The 7,598-nt window shown below is 50.3% G+C and overlaps 1 pseudogene; it reads left to right on the top strand.

Moving 5' to 3' along the window:
• Nucleotides 1–4,643: 4,643 nt before the first annotated feature.
• On the top strand, nt 4,644–6,938 carry LOC144168569 (cullin-1 pseudogene; annotated as a pseudogene).
• The last annotated feature ends 660 nt before the right edge of the window (nt 6,939–7,598 follow it).

Here is a 7,598-nt window from a genome sequence, read left to right as displayed (position 1 = left end):
GCAAAACGTGCTCCGCCGCGATCCTGAGTTTTCTGACGCTGGCGGGGGCGCCCCCTCCTTCGGTGATCTCAAACATAGGTTGCCTTGGCAACCAGGCACAAGCCACTCTCGAAATTAGTTACGGTTGCGTGATCCCGGTTCAGCTTGGGGCCCCACCTTGCGAAATCTAGGCACTGCAGGCGTACCAGTCACTCCCACGGGGATGCGCGCGATGCGTTTGGCATTGCAAAAATGCAGGAGGCGATGTTTGAGATCGTCAAAGAAATGGCGCTCGCTCCAGCGCTAGAAAGCTCAGAGCCGCGGCGGAGCATGTTTTGCCAACGTCGCCGCTCTCCACCACGCGTCGCCCCAAGCTGAACTGGTCACATGATTGAAGCGTTTTGTGCACGGGTTCTGTATCAGTTTAAAATGTCTTTTTCACATGCCGCCGGCAGGAATTACCACCGCCATACACTAAGACCCGGCAACAGCGGGGCCACATCTGATACGGCACTTTTTGGATAAACAGTGAGCGGTGCATCAAAGGGAACGAGCGCACAATCCTCCCCGTGCGGCTGCGAGTTCGCCGCCGATAAAAAGTCACGTGCCGCCGATAGCAACTGCAGCAACGTACACCACGAAAGGGCAAGGCCAGGCCGCCGCACACATGCGGCCAGATTTTTCGTTTGCTTTTCCAGCCTTGAGCGGAGTGCGGGATTCATGGTGTCAACGAAGCTTGCCTGCAGCAGACGGCAGTCCAAGGAGCGCGATAACGGAAGTACGTCACCGCTGAGGAACGCAGCATCATAGGAGGGAAGGCTCTCGCGCCGTCAACAGCGAAGCATAAGTTGAAAGGAGGAGGAAACGCGGCGCGACGATAATACGCGGTTTTTGATTTACGATTTCTCAGCTAATACTCATCGCTTTAACAAAATTCTTGCAGGAGGAGATTGCTAATACATTGCTTTATTTGGTTACATGTACATCCATGCATCGGCGGAAGGTATTTCAGGACCCCTTTAATCGCGGAGTACGCCGCAGCCCCACGAAAAAAGCCAACCGTAGACCGCTCAGGGCCAAGGTTCACACCCGCATTTTAGATGCGACTGCATCTCATTCACTCGCCTTGTCCATGCAGCGTCGTCGGCGTTGTTGTCGTCCGCCCCTCCCCCATTCTCCTCGTCGTGCGAGCTGCGCTCTCCGCCGCTCACCCCCTCTCCTCTCCGATGCCCCTCTCTCGCGAGGGGCATTGGATTGGATTCGAATGGATTGGCTTGGCTTGGATGGGATTGGATTTGGATTGGATTAAAGTGGATTGTGTTGGATTGTGTTGCGTCATAGCCGCGGCAGACGCACTGGCGCCGGCACATGTGCAGTACTCTCTCTTCCGCGGTCTCTCCTTCGGGCGCGCTGGGCATATAACCGGTGTGCCGCTCTCCGGCGGCCTTTCGGTCGACGGTTGCTGTCCGCTTGCGCTTGAACCCCCCTCAGCGTCGCATCACACCAGGGTTCCCGCGAGAGGAGGTGGGCGTAATTTTTTTCTGCTTGCTCTTGTCCAACTAATGGTGATCTTACACTCAGGAGGCACACATGACGCTATCTGCATCTCATATCTATAAAATCTTTGAAAAACGATCTCGAAAGCAAGCGGCAATGTCCCCTTGTTCTGTGTGCTCCTACGTGCATAAAAACTGTTGTTGCTGAGTTGTTAAACCACGAGTTAAAATCCCTGGATATCTGGCACCCGCCGGTACCTTAATTTGAATGAGCCGCCGGGTTTTGCTTTCAAACCGCTAACAATTACTAACATAAGCGTTGTCCCTGAAAACTCTCGCATACGTCTCTCGCTGCGAAATTAACCATCACGCGAAATGCGAAATCGAATGCACACAAATACGTATGTTACGATTCCGTCACTACAAAGTAGTATTTAAACGGGTGTGGTTATATAGTTGTCACCAAGAAGCGTTACACGGGTGGAGAAAAACAAGGACAGTTTCATCTCTAGATTGACTGATTGATTTTAGGGTTTTACGCGCCGACGCAACGCAGGCGATGAGGCGCGCCGTAGTGGAGGGTGTAGCCCGAAAGAACCCATTCCCGTTTGACCCCTTCCCGTTTGAACCCATTCCCGAAACGCCCTTCCCGCTTGACCCGTACCGTATGCGCCCGTTCTCGAAACGACCTTCCCGTTTGGGCGCTTCCTGTTTCAGCCCGTTCCCAAAACGCCCTTCCCGTTACAACCCGCTCCCAAAGCGCCCTTCTCATTTGAACCCGCATTGTTGCAACCCATTTGAATTTCTGAAAATATGCCTTACCGTCTTCAAAACTGTTCCCCAAAATGTGCTTACAAGCAACGGGTCATGCACTAAAAACTTGTATGCACCAAATTTTCCGGAATCGACCGATATTTCCGGCCGATGAAAGTTTCCGAATGCCTTAGGCCGATCCTGCCCTCTTGACACAAAATTTGTAGCGGCGAAAGTGTACTATAAAGATACCCAATATCTTGCGGAATGCACGCATTGGATTTTTCTGCAGTTGGTGTTCGTACGTGCGGCTGAAATTTATTTATTAGCCGCTCTTATGCTCATTGTTTGGAGCGTACCTTTGTCTTCGGGTTCGAGAGATCTATAGATCAAAGATGTTCGTAGGAGAGACTTTAAAACAGCAAAAACATGTGCAGAAATCTGAGAATTGGCTACAAATGCCTTTCCTACGTGAGTAATGGGCAGATATTTTTATTAATTTACTGATACTTTACGGCCTGGTCGGGCTCATGCAGGAGTGAACATAAAAACACATCAGTATTGGTTGGCGTAGTTTAAAAACACCCCACACAAATAAGTAAAGGACATAAATATGTAATAGACGCAAAGGGGTCCGAAGAAGGATATGCATTCGTAATGTATTCCAATTTTAAAATACGACGATTCAACCAGAACACATATTTGCAATACGTGGGGAAAATTTTTCTAACGATACCGAGTGCACTGTTCGTTCAGTTAACTTATTCCAGTAAGAAATTGCACGAGGAAACAAAGAGAACTTTCGAATAGTAATTCAGCTGATTGGCTGCCTAATAGCCTTACTATGATGTCTTCTCGCTGAACGACTGACAGGCCATTGGAGGTAGTATTCCCGCGGCAATTTTAAGTTTCTGTAGTAAAGAAAATTTAGGCTAGAGACGACCCTGCGCTGCTTCAGTTTTTGAAGGTTTGCCCTATTATGCAAATTGAGTACGCTAGAGTGACGGGAATAAACAGAATCAATAAAACGCAAAGCTAAGTTTATAATTTTCGCCGCTTCTCATGACTGCGATTTTTTATAGCCAGATGTGGCATATGTATCATAGGGTTCCTTTATTTTTATACATATTTTTATCTTTTATAGTTTTCATCTGTTTCTTTTCGACATTGATGTACACTTGCGCTATTATAACGATTAAATGCGTTAGTCCGCCAAATACGATTTCTTTCAAAGTGAGGGTGTTCTTGCGATTTTTTATTTCTGCTTCCGCGGCGCTTTTCTGGGCTTTTTGATTTTATAATTTTTTTGTTTGTTAATTTAAAAGATTTGTTTATTAATTTGTTAATTGTTAATTTGTTTGTTAGGCTTTGTTAATTTAAAAGATTTGTTAATTGGTATGGCGAATTGTAACCAAATGTCGTCGTCTCTAGATTCAAAAAGTGAAGAAAAGCAGTTAAGGACTCTGGATGTACTGAGCATGCTATCGCAGCGGCTGTGAACAAACGGAAATAAATGAAAACAATATGAAAATGTTTTTTAAAACGTTTCATAAACTGGGTACGTTATTCCGGAAACAGGCTAAATAGGAAAATACGAAACGGGAAGGTTGAAATGGGAACGGGTTCAAACGGGAACGGGCCAAGTGGGAAAGGGCGAAACGGGAAGGTCGTTTTGCGCCGGGTTGAAACGGGACGGAACAAGCCGGAAGGGTAAAATGGGAACGGGTTCAAACGGGAACCTGCCGTAGTGGAGGGCTCCGGATTAATTTTGACCACCTAGGGATCTTTCACGTGCGCCGAAATCTCGTACACACGGGTGTTTTTGCTTTCCGCCTCCATCAGAAAAGCGGCCGCCGCGGCTGGGAATCGCACCCGCGACATCGTGCTCAGCAGCACAACGCCTTAGCCACTGAGCCACCGTGGTGGGTCAGTTTCACATCTATCTATGGGGGCCTGTTCACCGAATAAAACAGCGGTGTCAACATTAAATTGTTACTACTCGTTCAATTTCGTTTTCCCTTAGTAACCATTTCACAGCTTCTGGCGCTTTGGTGCTACTGAAATAATACTGTGCGAACAATCAATACGAAGTTGACCTCTTGCGTGAACAGCCGTTCAAACAACCTTATGAGTAACCCCTTTCAACTTGAGGGGGGGAAATTCGTGATGGGCGAGGCCTAAATACGTTTCATGTTGAATTGGTCTGAAATCGGGTATCATGCATGGCAACTTGGTCAATCCTCTCAGCGCTTTCGTTTTTTCTCAGCCCCACCCGCGTCTGCGCCCGATCCCGCGCGCCAGCGGTATGCCGAAAAAGAAGATCAGGGCAGCCTCCCTCAGGGCCGTTGTTCGTGAGGGCCGAATACCCGGCTGCTTGTTGGCGCCGCCGCCGCCATTGCCCAGAAACCGGCAAGCATGCAGTCGGCAAAACAGCCCATCGACCGGGACAAGGTGTGGGACGAGCTGCGGCAAGGCATCGAACAAGTTTACGCCACCAAAGGCACTATGGCCCCGTCCCAGTACATGAAGCTGTACGCGCACGTATGGGACTTGGCGACTCGAACAAACCCAAAAAACCCGCCGAACAGCGACGGAGACGGAAAAAATCGTGACAACGGGGTGAACGCTGCCGGCTACGAGCTGTACGGAAGGCTCCAGAAGTTCCTCCGCAGCTACGTGGAAGGACTGTTCCAGGACGCGACCAGCCTCGTGCCCGAGGATGTCCTGCGTTTCTACAAGGACAAGTGGGAAAGCTACAAGCTGTCAAGCATGGTCGTGAGCAAAATTTTCTTTCATCTCAACAACAAATGGCTTATGGAGGAGTGGAAGGGCGGCAAGAAGGACGTGTACGACACTTGCCAGTTGTGCGTGCTGTCCTGGAAAGAAAGCTTCTTCGAGGCATTCCACAGCCAGCTGACACGCGCTGTGCTGAAACTGATAGAAGACGACCGGAAGGGAGAGGCGATAAACGCGGAGCTTATTCGCTGCATCATGTCTTCGTACGCCGAGCTCGGATTTAACGAGCAGGACCCGTCGGACCAGAAGCCCAACTTCTCAGTCTACAAGAGCGCTTTTGAAGGACCATTCGTCGAGGACACCGAGAGGTTCTACAACCAAGAGGGAGCCGCCTTCCTCGAACAGAACCCTGTCACCGAGTACATCAAGAAGGTGGAGCAGTGGTTGGCAGAGGAGGAACGGCGGGTTCGGCAGTACCTGTTCGACTCGACACTGAAACCGCTCGCGGATACCTGCCATAGAGCTCTGATAGAGCGGCGCCTCGAGATCCTCTACGAAGAGTTCAAGAATCTGCTCCGTGATGACCGCTGCGATGACCTTGGACGCATGTACCGGCTGGTGTCACACACAGACAACGGACTCGTCCAGCTGAGAGAGCTCTTCGGGAATCACGTGTTGGCCGAAGGTCTGTCGACTATTGGGCGTATCGGGGAGGCTGGGGTACAGAATCCGAAGCTCTACGTGGATACACTGCTCTCTGTGCACCGAAAGTACAACACGCTGGTGGTGACCGCCTTCGCGAATGAGGAAGGATTTGTGGAAGCCTTCGACAAGGCCTGCACAGATTTCGTCAACAAAAATGCCGTAACTGTGCTCGCCAAATCGTCTCGAAAATCGCCCGAGCTCTTGGCCAAGTACTGCGACATGCTGCTCAAGAAAAGCGCGGAGAATCCAGAAGAGACGGAGCTCGAAGACGTACTGGACCAAGTTACTATAGTGTTCAAGTACATAGACGACAAGGACGTGTTCCAGAAGTTCTACTCCAAGATGTTAGCAAGGCGGCTCGTGCAGCAGCTGTCGGCCAGCGACGACGCCGAAGCCAGCATGATCTCCAGGCTCAAGCTGACCTGCGGCATTGAATACGTCTGGGCACTGGAGCGGATGTTCCAGGACATCGCAGTGAGCAGGGATGTCAACGAGCAATTTATGCAGCACGTCCGCAACTCGGGGGAGAACCTTGGCCTGGACTTCTCTATTCAGGTTCTGACCTCCGGATCGTGGCCATTCTCGCAATCCTTCGATCTCACGCTACCGCAGGAGCTGGAGCGCAGCGTTCAGCGCTTTACTGTGTTTTACAGCAAGCGCCACAGCGCCCGAAAGCTGCAGTGGCTTTGCAACCTTTCAAGGGGAGAGCTCGCCACGAACTGCTTCGGGAACAGCTACACGCTGCAGGCATCCACCTTCCAGATCGCCGTCCTTCTTCAGTACAACAACGCACTTTCCTTTACGGTGCAGCAGCTGCAAGAAGGCACGGGTATGGAGATGTACATCCTGCAGCAGGTCCTGCAGACGCTGCTCAAGTGCAAGCTCCTCCTTTGCGCGGACGGTAATACCGCGGAAAGCGGAGAGCTGCCTCCAGGAGCCTCCGTCTCTCTTCACCAGGCCTACAACCACAAGAAGCTCCGCGTCAATATCAGCGTACCCCTCAAGGCCGAGGTCAAGGCCGACCAGGAGGCCATCGAAAGGAAAATCGACGAAGACAGGAAGATAGTGATACAGGCCGCCATTGTGCGGATAATGAAATCACGCATAACGCTAAAGCACCAGGAGCTCGTAGGCGAGGTCCTGCACCAGCTAAGCGCCAACTTCAAGCCTCACGTTCCGATGATAAAACAGTGCATAAATATGCTAATAGAGAAAGAGTACTTGGAGCGTGATGCGGACAAGGAGGACACCTATAATTATCTCGCGTAATACCTGCATCGATCATCAGAACGTCCGCGCAAGAGCCGTTCTCGTCCTGAACTGTGATGCCCGTATATGATGCGCGTGGAACGGCGCCGAAGGTTAGAGGGCCTGCCTTCCCGCAATAAATTCTTCTGCAATGACTGTTTGTGATTTTCATTAGGGATACGTTTGCCGTTCATACACGATACAACGTATAGACGCAGAGTATGGAGCCGTGAGGGCGGTCTGCAAGCGTAGAATATCTGCCGTTCAACCCTCATTCGCTCGGATGTAATGATATCGCCGGCGGCTGACATACAAATTGCGCGGCACTAGGTTCATGAGCATGTGCTAAAAGAAAAGATTATTCAGCACAGCCAAACGATTAGGCTGAAAGTATTACGTACAGCTCTGCTTGACAAACATTTCTCGGGGCACTTAACTCTTCTTACGTGCTTTCAAAGCGAAAGCCTGGCCATATTTATTAAAAACTTCTTTGCTGCAATATCGCGTTCGCATCACATTCTTCTTTTCCGTTTTTTTAGACGGATTAATTCAACCGGCTTCTTTTCAGCTACACCGTGCATGCGTCTCTTTCTCCGCTTTTGTTTCTTCGTCTTACGGTACGAACTACTTCACCAAGCAGACTGGCACACACCACAGCTCCCCTATCAGGGCTCTGCGCAG

Source organism: Haemaphysalis longicornis, unplaced genomic scaffold (assembly GCF_048455015.1).
Source record: "Haemaphysalis longicornis isolate Haplotype H1 unplaced genomic scaffold, Haemaphysalis longicornis Haplotype H1 scaffold_2, whole genome shotgun sequence".
Lineage (NCBI taxonomy): Eukaryota > Metazoa > Arthropoda > Arachnida > Ixodida > Ixodidae > Haemaphysalis > Haemaphysalis longicornis.
Note: the sequence above shows the minus strand (reverse complement) of the source record. Positions and strands in the feature narration are given on the sequence as shown.